This window comes from Molossus molossus, unplaced genomic scaffold (genome assembly GCF_014108415.1).
Source record: "Molossus molossus isolate mMolMol1 unplaced genomic scaffold, mMolMol1.p scaffold_m16_p_5, whole genome shotgun sequence".
Taxonomy (NCBI): domain Eukaryota; kingdom Metazoa; phylum Chordata; class Mammalia; order Chiroptera; family Molossidae; genus Molossus; species Molossus molossus.
Genome location: NW_023425388.1, coordinates 31,372,861 through 31,387,248, shown reverse-complemented (window position 1 = coordinate 31,387,248; position 14,388 = coordinate 31,372,861). Strand labels below are relative to the sequence as shown.

Genomic DNA, 14,388 nt, shown 5'->3' with positions numbered 1-14,388 from the left:
AACAAATAGTGACAGATTGATGGTGAAAGAGATAACTGAAAACAATAGTCACTACGGATATAGTAATTTAGGATTGATGGAAAATGGAACAACAACAAAATGTCCTAAGGAACTCTTGGTTTGAATCATATAAAATTACCAATATTTTATTTTTTAACCTAATATGACAATTTCATGTGATTCAAACTAATACTATTTACCAGGGACTGTGGCAGTTATTTTGCATTAGTAACTGATCTATAACAAGCTGCATCAATCTCTGCATACTAATGAGATCACATTAACATTTATTGTTGCTTTAAATATTTCCCAGGGACAAAATTGCTCAATCAGAAATCCCCAAGGGCCTCTTCAAATGGAGAGACTGTCTACTAAGTATTGGAGAGAAAGCGGATTATTATACATTGCTCATGGCAGTATAAATTGGTTGAGTCTCTTAAGAAAAACATTGGCTTTAAAGTTGAGTATTTACATGTCTTAAAACCAGCAATTCCATGCCCCAGATATATGCTCAAGGATGACTCTTGCACAGGTTAAAGAGGACATCATAGAAAAGGTTTACAATAGCAAAATCCTTGCATGAACCTCAGGGCACATTGACAGGAGAATGGATTAGTAAATTGTGGTCTATTTACAATGTAGTATTTAATAGGAGTAAAAATAAATAGAGCTACATGCTTCAATACTGTTGAAATCACAATATTCATTTGAGTGAAAAATCCTCCCTAATATTACATAAAATACGATATCCTTTTAATAAAGCTAAAAGTTATTTTTTTACTAAAAGTTAAACAATAAAATTAAAATTTAAAAAGTGACAGTGTGATTTTAAAAAAGGCAGGGGAATGTTAAATAAAAGATTCAGGGTAACGGTTACTTTGGAATGTTTTGGTCAGAGGGAACATACTTGTAGATGTAAGATATTATCATCTGTCCAGATTTTGTCTTTAGTTGTCTCATGGATATTTACTATAGTATTATAGTTATGTAGATACATAAATACAAAAAGATTTCTTGCAGAAAAATTCTGGCCGGTGTGGCTCAGTTGTTGGGCGTCAACCCATGCACCCAGAGGTTGCCAGTTCGATTCCCTGTCAGGGCACATACCCAGGTTGTGGGCCCGATCCCCAGTGGGGGGCATGCAGGAGATGGCTAATCCATGTTCTCTCTCATGGATGTTTCTCTCTCTCTCCCTCTCCCTTCTTCTCTCTCTAAAATCAATAAAGAAAAAAAGAAAAATTGTGAGAGAGTACCATAAAGCAAACTTTGCAATTAATCCAATTCCATAAATATGTGGTTCAAAATAAGAAAATAAATGAATAATAAAGTTAGGCCTCTGACAGTGGGGTAATATTATTCCCATTTACAAATGAGTAAACCAGGACAGGGGCAGTTTATGAAGGTATTATTAGATGTAGCTCTCATATCATTTACTTTTCAACAGGAGTTTTGATGGTATATTGGATGGAAGACATGAGACCCTGCCCTGCCAGAACACATCTAATCTGTCATCCAGGCAGGGAGTGAGTCATTTGTATCGTTAGAGAATTTCTGAACTCTGGCTTCATCTTCAGGAAGTTCTCTGACCTTGGTGAACCAGTCACATCTGCAGCCACATTAGCCTCACTCTGCCCTGCCCTCCGTCTAGCATGCTCTACTCAAAGTTTCTCCTAGGTTTTCCTAGATGAATTCTGGTCAGTACCACATCCTCTTAGAAACATCTAACTAGCCTGGCCGGTGTGGTTCAGTGGTTGAGTGTCAACTATGCACCAAGAGGTTGCTGGTTCAATTTTCGGTCAGGGCACATGCCCAGGTTGTGGACCCAATCCCCAGTGCGGGGCATGCAGGAGGAGGCCAATCGATGTTCTCTCTTGATGTTCTTTTTTGTTGATATTTCTGTCTCTCTCTCCCTCTGCCTTCTTTGGTCTCTAAAATCAATTTTAAAAAATTATTTTTTAATATCTAACTAACTTCACTAAACAAAATGGCCACACCCATCCCTCACCTGGTCACTATTCATCCTATGGCTCTATTTTTCTGTTTTCTGCTCTTTGTTTTCTCTTACTAAATTTCTTCAACTTTGTACTTTATCACCTATTTATGTAACCATTCAATTGGTTTATGTTTTTCTCTTTTAACCTTATTACTCACTATTTAAAATGTAAATATCTTAACCTTATATTATATATTTATCTTTGAAGATAGTACCATTTTACTTAGGTTGGTTGTACTTTGAAAGTTGATAACAGAAGGTATTTCTTAAAAAAATTTTTTTCTTTATTGATTTTTTTTAGAGAGATAGAAAAGAGAGAGAGAGAGAGAGATAAACATCGATGAGAGAGAACATTGATTGGCTGCCTATCGCATGCCCCCCACTGGGGACCGGGCCCACAACCTGGGCATGTGCCCTGACCGGGAATCAAACCAGTGACCTCTTGGTGCATGGATTGATGCTCAACCAGTGAGCCACACTAGCTGAGCAGAAGGTAGTTCTTTTAAGTTACATTATAAGACAATTTTGCTTTATTTACATATATGGTCATGGAAACAGATAAAAATGGTGCTCTACATCTTTGGTTCTCTGATGGAAATTTTATACAATAAAGAATTCTAATCAGGAAACTAAATACTGTAAACTCATATAGTTAGCAGGATAGTTTATTTTTTCCTTAACAAGTTTACCTGGCAGGTGATTTGTAGATTTCAAGACAGTGGCTTTGCCCAGGGTTGCCTTGCCCACAAACCATACCATAAAATTGCTATTTGCAGAAGCACTAAGAGAATTAGATGGCCCTACAAATAGCTTTTGTGTTATTTATATGAGTCTCAGTTTGGGGAAAATACTGCCCTAGGAATGTCACCATTTATCACCATGGAAATTAAGATAGTTGAAAGATTGTTCTCTGGTTTTTCTTTTTCTCAAAATGTTTCTCACCAAGTTCAATGCACTGTAGGAGCTCATTCAAATATTTATACTGACTCGAATTTCGCTTTGGTGTATTGCTTCATTAGGAGCAATAATGAGGCTTGAACAATGACACTTGCTAATGGATAAAAATATTATGGAACAACAACAGCATGTTCCTCTACCCCTCACTTCTGATAGGGTGATAAACACTATTAAGGTTTTAACACACAGGAGGATATCATATATACATTGGGTCAGTTTTCTGCTGTGCTGTTTCTGTTATTGCTAGAGACAGCTTACTGTTCAAACTGCATTTTATACAGTCAGCATTATCCCATAATATAAATTGCCTAAATTTTAGCAGCTGAAATGTGTACAGCTTAGACCACAGGACACAAAATAGACATTTCTTAGCAATGCTGAAAACAACTGTGATTTGTGTATCTGAATTCTAGTTTCTCTTGAATATGCTTGTTTATGAAATGGAGACTTTGTTTGCCTTACTGTGCCAAATAGAGCTAGATTTGTACAATAATAAAAAAAAAATTTATCAGATTTATAGTAGAGCTTTTATTTTTACAAAGAATTAAAAAAAAATCATATCTAGAAGGAGACTTTTCAGCCAAAAATAAAGTTAAATGATTTAGTTCAACTCTTTCTATAGAGTAAGAATCTATATCAGTTTTGTTTCCAAAATGGAATTGATCTGAAGTAGTAACCTTGGGAAACTGGTAAACATATTTTCTTTTCAGTCAGTTAAACACAAATATGATAAAAAGGAAACTGAAATATATTACATATTCTAAAGTGTAACACCTCTGTAAGATCTTCCCAGGAATGTTTTCATTATAATAAGATTTGTGATCATTACATCTCAGCCTTTTCAACATTTCTGTTACTCTTTCTCATAGACATGGACAAATGCCAAGTAAATATCCCCTTAAAAGGAGAGAAATATGGGAATACTTGACTTATTTCAGATCATATGTTGAATATTGAAATAGTTTAACAGCAACATAAACTGTTTGTAATCAAATAAGAAAATAATTGAATTGGATCCATGGAGTTTGAATGGATTTTCTAGGCAGAAAACTATAATATTACCAATGGGCGGGTGCTGCTTCAGTCCTTTTATTTCTTTAGAGAGAGGACTTTCCAAATGAGATAATACTGGAAAGGGTAGACCAGGATTGATATAGAATTATACTACATTCTATTTCTGGCTTTTGTTTTACCTACATGCTTTATCCAAAATATAAAACTTCACATAGCTTTATCAAACATCATTCAACATAAATTGCCCTAAAACATCTTGATCCCTTGAAGACCTCTGAAAAGCCAAACTAGTTAATAATTAGATCATATTTTCAAGTCTCTTCTGTTGCTAACAGAAGAGATTCAGATGTGTTCTTTACTTTCAAAGGAATGTATACACAATTTCAGGGCCCTACGTATTCCTAATTAACAAAATGTAGCAGTTGGCATTATTTTAACATGCTATAAATAAAAATAGAAATGTACACATATGCGTATAAAATACACAGGGGATATATGTACACTGGTGGACTTAAATGCAAGCGCTTAAATATAAAACAAGAGGATGAGCGGGGGCACCGCAAGTGGCAGTCAATGGGCAGAAGTCTCAGCCCAATTTAGAATAGTTAGCGAAGGGACGAATACAATTATGGGAGAAGCAAACAAATTGTAAAACGTTGCCCCAACACATGTTTGAGAAATCCCGAATTATGGGAGATAACAGTGGGCTGTGTCCAAAGAGCAAGGGTTGCATTCGAACAAATCTAGGTTTGAATCCTGACTTGAATGCTTAGCTGTGACCTTATGACAAGTTTCCAAGACTTTTAAACCTTGTACCTGTCACAGTCCACTTGGTTGAAACAACAGAAATTGATTTTACAGTGTTCTGGAGGTTGGGAAGTCTAAGATCAAGATGCTAGGGCAGCCCAGCCAGTGTGTCTCAGTGGATCGAGCATCGTCCCATGGACTGAGAGGTCCCAGTTCGATTCCCATTCATGGCACATGCCCAGGTTGCGGCTTGATCCCCAGTAGGGGGCGTGCAGGAGGCAGCTTACCAATGTATCTTTCTCACATTGATATTTCTATCTCATTCTCTTTTACTTTCTCTCTAAAAAAATCAATAAAAACACATTAAAAAAAATGCTAGGGGCATTTAGGGCTGGTGAGGGTTCTCTTTCTGCCGTGCAGATTACTTTTTTCCTGGTGATGTCTTCACAGACCCTCCCTTGGTGTGTGCATGGGAGGGGAGAGAGAGAACGATCTCTGCTTTCCTCTTCTTATAATGGCATTCATGTCTTCAACGGAGTCCTACCCTAACTAATCTTATCTTAATTACTTTCGAAAGGTCCCACTTCCGAATATTGTCTTATTTAATTCAGCATACAGATTTGGGCATGGGGGTATGAATTTGGGTGTCTGTGTGGGGGGAATAAACATTCTATAATAGTCTCCTTCTCTGGAAATGGCATCCGACTGGCCTTGCTTGGCTTTGTGAGGATCTGAACACAGTGAACTTGGTGCAGTTTGGGACCCTCCAGTGAGCAAGTCAGAAACACCTCAAAACAAAACATCCCCTAGTGGGAAAGGTTCAGGCAAGAACACGCAAATGCCAACAGAATGTGCTAGAAGATGTGTATGGAACTTGCAAGAGAGGAGCTGACAAACGGTTTTGAACTCTGAGCTCATCATCTATCTGAGGATGTGTAAGGGGCGGGGGAAGATTTCAGGTGCGGTTAGAGAGACAAGCAGAATTACATTGCAAACATTGATGGAGTGCTGTGGCATTGTCATCCTCATCTTTGACCAGATGGGAAGAGTTTCATGAGAACCATGAGCAAAGCTTCCTATCCTCAGGTTTTACAGGCCAGAGAAGTGAGTCTGCAACACATCCCCAAAAAGGTAATGGTACAAGAATATCACCATTGGCTTGAAGTGGCCCAACTGATGGCAAGGCAAAAGTTACATGTTTTCCTTGGGTCAGATGTGGGCTGCGAGAGAATTTGTCAAGTTCTGAAAGGACCTCACCCCACTGGACTAGGATTGAGAAGATTACACACGTGTGCTGTTAGGGCCAAAACTGAGTTAGGGTGGGGTTTGGCTTAATGGTCTGCTCCATACCCAAGTAGTAGCAGTCAGAACTTGGCAGGGTTGGAGACAGATTTTCTGAAAAACACAGAGAAAATCATTTCAGAAAAGTCAGCATAGAACATCTGCCAGGTTGAGAACGGACCAACAGCAGATCAAAATAGAATTAGGTGCACTCCTCACCCCGAATCCTGTCTTTTCTGGTTGAACCCTTGATGGAGGCTGGGGGATCAGATGGTGCTAAGCAGCCAAGGAGGAATTAGCAGAGGAAGAAATAGGCTGCCATTTTTTTTTTTTTTTTTTCCTCATCAAGTGCAGGCTTTCCAGACCTGAAGCAGCATTTAGTGGAAGGAGAGAAGCTTTAATATATTTGAAGTTCAAAGTTGTGATTATTATCCTAACTCATTATTTCATCTCATTAAATAAAACTATTTTGAGGCTTAAAAATACCTGAGGCCCTATCCATGAATTTATCCCAGAAGCTCACAAAACTAGGCTAATGAGTGAGATTAAAGAGACTGGGAGAATAAATAAAATTGCTCTATGACTGGCTCATGGAGACCAATATGTTTAATAAACTAGTTACATTTTATATAGTGATTAATATTAATACTTCTATATTAAAGTGTTTATAGTATGCTAATATTCCTTTTATACTTTCAGAAAATAGTATATACATTTTACAAAGATTGTCCCATCTTATAAAATTAAAATGAACTTTTCAAGATTAAAGCATATATGTGATTATGCAATTTCTATTTATGTAGTAATTTGAGCCTATTGCCTGTATTCCCAAAAGTTAGGTAGTATTGTCTTTGGGCATATCTTCACAAACTTTAAAGAATACACTACTCAACGATCCAAAAAATACAGATTTCATTAAGTATCTCATATTCTACTGGGCTTTGAGATCCATATAAGGGGATATGCAAGTATTTGAGTTTCCGTTTTATTTGCACTTATGATGCTGCTGAAGAACAAACCCCTCACAGGAACATCAATGATTAAAGAAGTATCTTCAGTATAGCAGATCATCAGTAAGGAAGCCAACAAATAAAGCAACCCAAGGGATATGTTCTTCCAGCCTCCTGTCGGAAGTCTAAGGTTATTTATCTGGTTTACATAGCAGCTGTTGTCAGTATCACTAAGAACAAAGCAAGAAAGATACCAGCATTCTTTGAAGTGTGTTTGATTGCCCCTCTGAGTATGATGGGGAAACAGTATTTATTTTTACCTAGTGTTAAAAATATGAAGAGAAAAGTAGGCATTAATCTACGTATCTAGGTTCCTACTTCTTTGAAAGTTTTTTTTCCTTCATAATGTATGTTGTTCTTTTTTAAAATAGTCTTTACAAATATTTTAAGTCCCTGTAGATGAAATATTTCTTTTGTCATTAGTAGGGCATCACTCTGATTCTGTACTTTATCTTTAAGCTTGTGTAAAGAAGTTACAGATTTCAAGTTGTTGATAAGTATGAATAGATAATAGCTGTAGCAATGTTGTACATGAAATATTTTTATACAAAAAATAACCTTCTGGAATATATTAGCTAGGATTTAAAATTATTTTCAATTATAAATATACACATATAATTGCTTTTTCATTGTTTTATATTATGTTATAAAATATACCATTTTAAAGCTGAATTTTGGAAATTACTGAAAAATTGAATTGTAAATGTGGTAATAGCACTGACTCAGCTATAGGTTCTAGAGATTTATACATGGATTTATAAAACCTGTGGCTCAGGAAGTTGTTAAAATTTTATCAAAGAATTCTCTTTAATATTTAAGAATCACATGATTTTATAATGTCATAACTCAGAATAATACAGATTGTCATTCTTAAGAGGGCAAGAGTTCCTATTTTTTCACCAGTGTGTTTCTAGTGCTTAGAATAGTGGTTGTTTTTAATGATGCTCAAAAGATATTTGTTGAATGAATACAAAAGGAGAATCATAACTATAACATGGTAATGATATCAGTACTAGTAAACAACACCTGCTTTGGAGTCAGACACAAAACGGTTTCAATCCCAGGTCAGCCATTAACTACTATTTTTTTACTTAGAGAAAGGTAATTAATCGGGAACTTATTTCCATCAACTCTAAAATGGTAAATCATAACCTAATTTATAGTGTCATTGATTGGAGCACCTAGCATGTAAATCAGCTCGAAAAGATCCATCTGGGGTTGTTGGGACATCTCTCTGCAGGGACGCTATGGGCCATCTAGCTTTCCACCATTGTCCCAGGGCCGCATTCTTTGAGTTTGGGAGAACTTCTGTCCTACCTGCCTCCACCCAGTGGCCACTCACACACATACCACAAGGAACCCTTCAACCAGAGCCTGGTCTAGTGCAAACTCTTCACTCTGGAGTGCATCACCAAGAGCTGGAGTTTGATTTTGTTCTACCTAGTTTTCCATGGATTCCTGGCTGCACTGTTTTCACTCACAATGTGAGCTATGCTTCAGACTCTGAACAATGACGTCCCGAGTTATTGTGACCATATTCCCAGTCCAGGGCTTGTAGTTTTTCCAAAACCAGAGATTGTGTTGGAATATACTATTTGTTGGATCCAAATTCCTATGAAGGATACACTGGACACCTTTAGAAGTTTCTAAAGCAGTATGATTTAGAAGAACAGAAGTATCTCCCCGTCTTCCCCCACAAAGTACTTTTGAACAAAGAGGTCCAATTAATCTTGCACATCTGTTTTCTTGCTCCAAGTATGCCGTGGTTTGAATGATCCATGTTTTGGCTATTCCAAAGGAAATTCTTGGGTTGTTTTTTTGTGTGTGTGTGAAAATACACAGAACACTATAATTGGATTAAAGCCTCAAGGAGAACTGAGAAGAGCATGTATTTCACAGAATGAAAACACAGCAGTTCTATGAACTTATCCTCCCAGTGGAATTCGAGGCTTAAAATGCTTTCCATAGGTATCTACATCTACTGGTTGATGTCCAGGTCATCTTTGATCCTAACAGTACTAAGAAATAAATAATAGTCAGGTGCAAGATTGATGGCTCACCCAAACTAAAAAACCGGGATGATGGTGACAAGTTTTCAGGACGAACTCTGTTCAATATTATAATGTATGCGTAGTGTAAGATATCTCCACAGAGTAAATGTCTCTGTGTGTGTAAATATGTTCAGTGTCCTCGGAAGTAACTGTCTTTTGAATGAGCCTACAGTCAAACACTGGATTCTGAACATGTAGAATGGGGATCTGGTCCTATTTTTATGTGGTTTAATTGCTTAAGTGTCTAGGCTTAATATGTTATACTATGTAAATATTTTATGGATTTAATAGTACTTAACTGTCATATTTTAATGTTAACAAAGTTTGGGGGATAAAATGATACCTGACCCACATCAAGTGACTAACACCAAGAACAGTGCTGTGTGGAGGAGTTCTGTATGTAAGAAAAAAAAAAGGAAAATAAAAGTGGATTCAGAAGTATTAACTCTGCCCTGACCTGGTAGCTCAATTGGTTTGTGCGGATCATCACAATATGGCAAGGTTGCAGGTTCAATTCCTGTCAGGGCACATTCAAGAATCAGCCAATGAATGCATAAATAAGTAGAAAAACAAATCAATGTTTCTCTCTATATATTTCTCTTTTTCTCTCTAAAATCAATAAATTTTCAAAAATATTTATACTATAGTCTTAGATTTTTTGTAAAATTTTTTACATGCTGAATTATTCTGTGGATCATTTTGATCAAGAACACAAACTTTTTGTTGGAAAACATGTACAAATCGTGGTGGGATTACTTTAGTGCCCTAACTATATCTTATAAAATATTTTAGACCAAAGATGAAACATAGCATCTTTGGTTAGCCAATATAAGCATACCCCTAATTTTTATGAAATTAAATTTACAAGATTTAAATTATACAATACTTTCTCAAATATCTTGTTATTCTTTTTATTTAACATACTTTGGAATCTAATAAAAATATAAGTTGTGAAATATAAACAAGGTATATATGCTGTTACTAAAAAATATGGCTTTAAAAGGAACAAATGTATTTTAATATATTAAATAATTTAAAATAAAATTCTGCTTGTTATTTTATTTTTTCTTGTAATATTGATTTAGCTAAGTTGATTAACTACCATAATGATTGATAACATTTTATAGTAAGCAACTTAATATAATCTAAATTTATCAAATTATGCTAAAGAAGCTCTTTTTGTCATAATATTCAAATGAAAGTTCTATTTCATAGAATTCTGACAACTTCTTAAAGAATATTATAATTAGTTTAACTAGCGTTAGCCTGCAGCTATATGCTTAGAAAAGTTTTCCTGAGGCTTTATCGTCATTTTTTGTTTTAATGATTTTGTTGCCTATAGTCCAAACTTTTAGATGTAGAAACATAATTAATTTTAATTAGAAGGTAAATTTTGATACCTGAGGGAGTTAAAATTTAAAATTGTATTTTTTTATAGTACTTCTGAAAGTCTTACCCTCTGGTGAGTGTTTAATAAAAAGAGGCAAAGTTACGTTTGAATTTTAACATCCACCCACTGGATTTGGATGATTTACATAAACCCTACCAATATTGTTTTTTTTTTAATTCATTTTAAAATATATTTTTATTTTATCACTTTATTGGGGTAACACTTATTCACAAGATTATATAGGTTTTAAGTATACATTTCTAAGATACATGATCTCTTAATTGCATTGAGTGCCCACTACCCAAAGTCTCGTCTTCTGTTACCATATAATTTGATCCCCGTTACCCTTGACAACACTCAGCCTCCTCCCCCTGGTAACCACCACACTGTTGTGTCTATGAGTTTCAGTTTTATGTACCACATATAAGTGACATTATATGGTCCTTGGCTTTTTCTGACTGACTTATTTCACTTAGCATAATATTTTCAAGGGCTATTCATGTTGTCACAAATGGCGGTTTCATCTTTTCTTGTCACTATTTCTTTAAAGTAGAAACACCTCATATGCCTTGTGGAGATAAAAGGTGACAATTCGATCTCACATAGTTCCTGACAAAAAGTAAGCTCTCAATAATTTTAGTGTTCTTTTTGTGTCTTGAAAATACTTCTTTTGCAAATATAGTTGATCCCTGGTAACTAAGTTTACATTTTTTTCTCTGTGGGGAGTTACTGAAAATTAGATTTGAAAAGCTATGAATACTTTCATTACACCTTTCTCTCTCACTGTGTGTTTCCCTTTGATCTGCTATTTCTTGCTAAATGGTCTCTTCTGAAAGAAAGTCGAGACTTTTTGGTTGCTTTTTATCTGAAAATATTGTTTAGTATGTTGAGGCAAAACAGCATTAAGATTCAGAAAATAAACAGAACCAAGATCTTTGTGGTAGAGCCGGAGCATCAGCATAAAGACAACTCATTCACAGGTTCTCACGACTTTTAGGAAAGAAGCGTGGGGAAAGGGGAAAGAGTTAAATAATCTGTAAAATATCATTCATGATACCTGGCTTACAGTATGTCTTCAGCACCATACACCTAGGTCTTATTTAATTCTGTCTTCTTCCAAATGCAATTAATTGCCAAGAATTATCAAATCTACCTCCTACATTTGCTAAATATATCTGTACATATTCATCATCATTATCACTACCCTAAGGCAGATACTTTCCTCCAGGTTATTCTGCTTAGCATTTCAGTATAAATATATTTCATAATGTCCATCTGATGACATATGCTATTAACTGAATGTTTGGGTTCACCTTCCCCTACGCCCCAATCATGATTTTAAAGGCCTAAATCCCAATATGATGATATTGAAGGTGGTGCCTTTGGATTGTAACTGTGCCCCAATGACTTTGTGAGTGTTGTGCCTCAGTGATGGGCTTGGTGCCTATCATGGTTAATTTTATGTGTCAACTTAAATGGATCTTAGGTGCCTAGATATTTTGGTAAAGATTATTTCTGGGGGGGTCTGTGAGGGTATTTCTGGATGAAATTAGCATTTGAATGGGTGGGCTCAGTAAAGCAGTTTTCCTTGCCCAAAGTGAGTGGTCATCTTGAAGGTCTGAATAGGACAAAAAGGCAGAGGGAAGAATTCAGTCCCTCTTGCCTGATTGTTTGAAAGAAATATCCGCTCCTTTCCTTGGTATTCCTGATCCTAAGGTCTTCACAATCAAACAGGAATCTTCATCATTGACTTGGCTGGTTCTCAAACATTTCTACTTGTACTGACACCCCGGCTTTACAGTCTTCAGCTCATAGACAGCAGATCATGGTGCCACTCAGCCTCCGTAATTGTGAGCCAATTCCTTATAATAAATCCATTTATTTATATTTATAAATATACAATCAACCATTCATATCTGTGTATTCCATATTGGTGGGTTCTGTATCCATGGATGCAACCAACCATGATCAAAAATATAAAAAAACAAAATGCTGTGGTGTACTATGTAGTTAGACCTACAGTGGTTGCATCTGTACTAAACGATATAGTATCACAACTATTTATATAGCATTTGCATTGTATTAGGTTTTATAAATAATCTAGAGATGATTTAAACTATTCAGGAGGCTAACTGTAGGTAATATGTAAATGTTATTCCATTGTATGTAAGATACTTGAGAATCCACAGATTTTGGTATTTGAGGGAAGTCATGGAACCAATTCCTGCTAATACACAGGTACAATTGTGTGTGTATGTGTGTATGTAAAACTGGTTGTCTTTTTCTAGAGAACGCTGATCAATACAGTTTTGACTCTCTGATCAGATTAGATTTAAAGACTCTAATGACTATATTTCTAATAAAGAAAGAGCACGGATAATCCATGGCATGAACAATTTGTAGAGATATTCAAATTATCTGCACTGGACACACCTAATCAACCACTTAAAAGAAATAAGAAGTTAGGTGACTCTGTATATGATACTTCATAGAATTTTTTAAAACTAAATAATCTAATAACTTTGGTTGGTCGTTCCTAATGCCCCCTAACCAAAGTGGTAAAAGAAAAAAATGCGCTCAGGAATTCAAATTCTCAGCTCAAACTCAGCATAAATGACATAAGAGCTTTTATGTGTGCCCTGAAGGAGAGCCTTCTCTCCTGTAACAATAGGGCTGAAATTGCTGAAAATCAAACATAGAGCCCCATCTTGAGACTGGCTAAATGACAGCACAAGTTGAACCCCCAGTCTCGTATGGTGCCCAGTGTTAAAATGAGGAGGACACTGATTAGGAATTAATGGGATTCTGTAGATTAGAATGGGAATGTGTGGAAAGACTATGATGAAGACAGGGCCATGGAGCCCCTAAAATCTGATGAGTTTTCTTTGTCTGTGGAGGAGGTACCTCCGCTCCTGGTGGAATTAGCCATCCCAACTCCAACAGAAATGGCCTTTTCAACTTAAGCAGAAATGGCCCCCAACCCCCAGTGGTAGAAATATCCCATCCCCAGTGATATTGATCTCTCCAGAGTGGTACTGGAGACAGGTGTGGAAATGGATGCAAATTATGTGGAATAATGGTAGAAGAAAGATAAAGTAGGATCAGGCTGAATTTATGAATATGGATTCACCTCCACCTGAGAAGATTAACGGTGCATTGCCTGAGGAAACTATAACGGCCTCCCCTGAGGCAGTTGCCATGCAAAACATTGGCATTGTCCTCAGGACCCACCCCTGCTACTCTGCTTTGCTTTTAGCCCTTTAACTGGACTCAAGTTCCAACAGGCCCATACGAGTGAGGTGAAAAGTGTGACTTGTGAGATGTGCTATATTACAAAAAAGTTCCTTGTGTTTTCTAGTTTATACAGACAGAAATCTGGGGACAGGTATGAGAATGGATGCAATATGTGGAATAATGGTAGAAGAAAGATAAAGTAGGATCAGGCTGAATTTATGAATATGGATTCACAAAGCAGAAATTCTGAATTTATCATTGAAGGTTAAGAATTAGAAAGATCTCTGTTTGCTTTGTTGGTTGGCTAAAACACGGACCAAAATATGGCTCACCATGAACAAACTGGAAATGTCCAACAAGCTTAATCAGTTGATAACTCCAGTTGCACCTGCTCTACCAGATGTGATTTCATTGCCTGAGCAAATTAACACATCCCCTGGAAGTCGGTATGCAGCTATTGACCTGGAAAATTTATTCTTTCTTCCCACTGTCCATAAGACACACCAGAAGCAGTTTGCTTTCATCTGGCAAGACCAGCAATATACCTTTACCGTCTTACCTCAAGGGTATGCCAGCTTCCTAGGTTGATGCCGTAATTTAGTTTACAGAGAATTTGGATAACTTTCCCTTTCATAAGCTATCACACTGATCTTGTCCATTGATGATGCTATGCTGATTAGATCTAGTATGCAAGAAATAACAAGTACTCTA

The 14,388-nt window shown here is 36.2% G+C and overlaps 1 pseudogene; it reads left to right on the top strand.

The window, feature by feature from the left end:
- The first annotated feature begins 5,773 nt into the window (after positions 1-5,773).
- LOC118617687 lies at positions 5,774-9,136 on the top strand (annotated as a pseudogene).
- Positions 9,137-14,388: the final 5,252 nt, after the last annotated feature.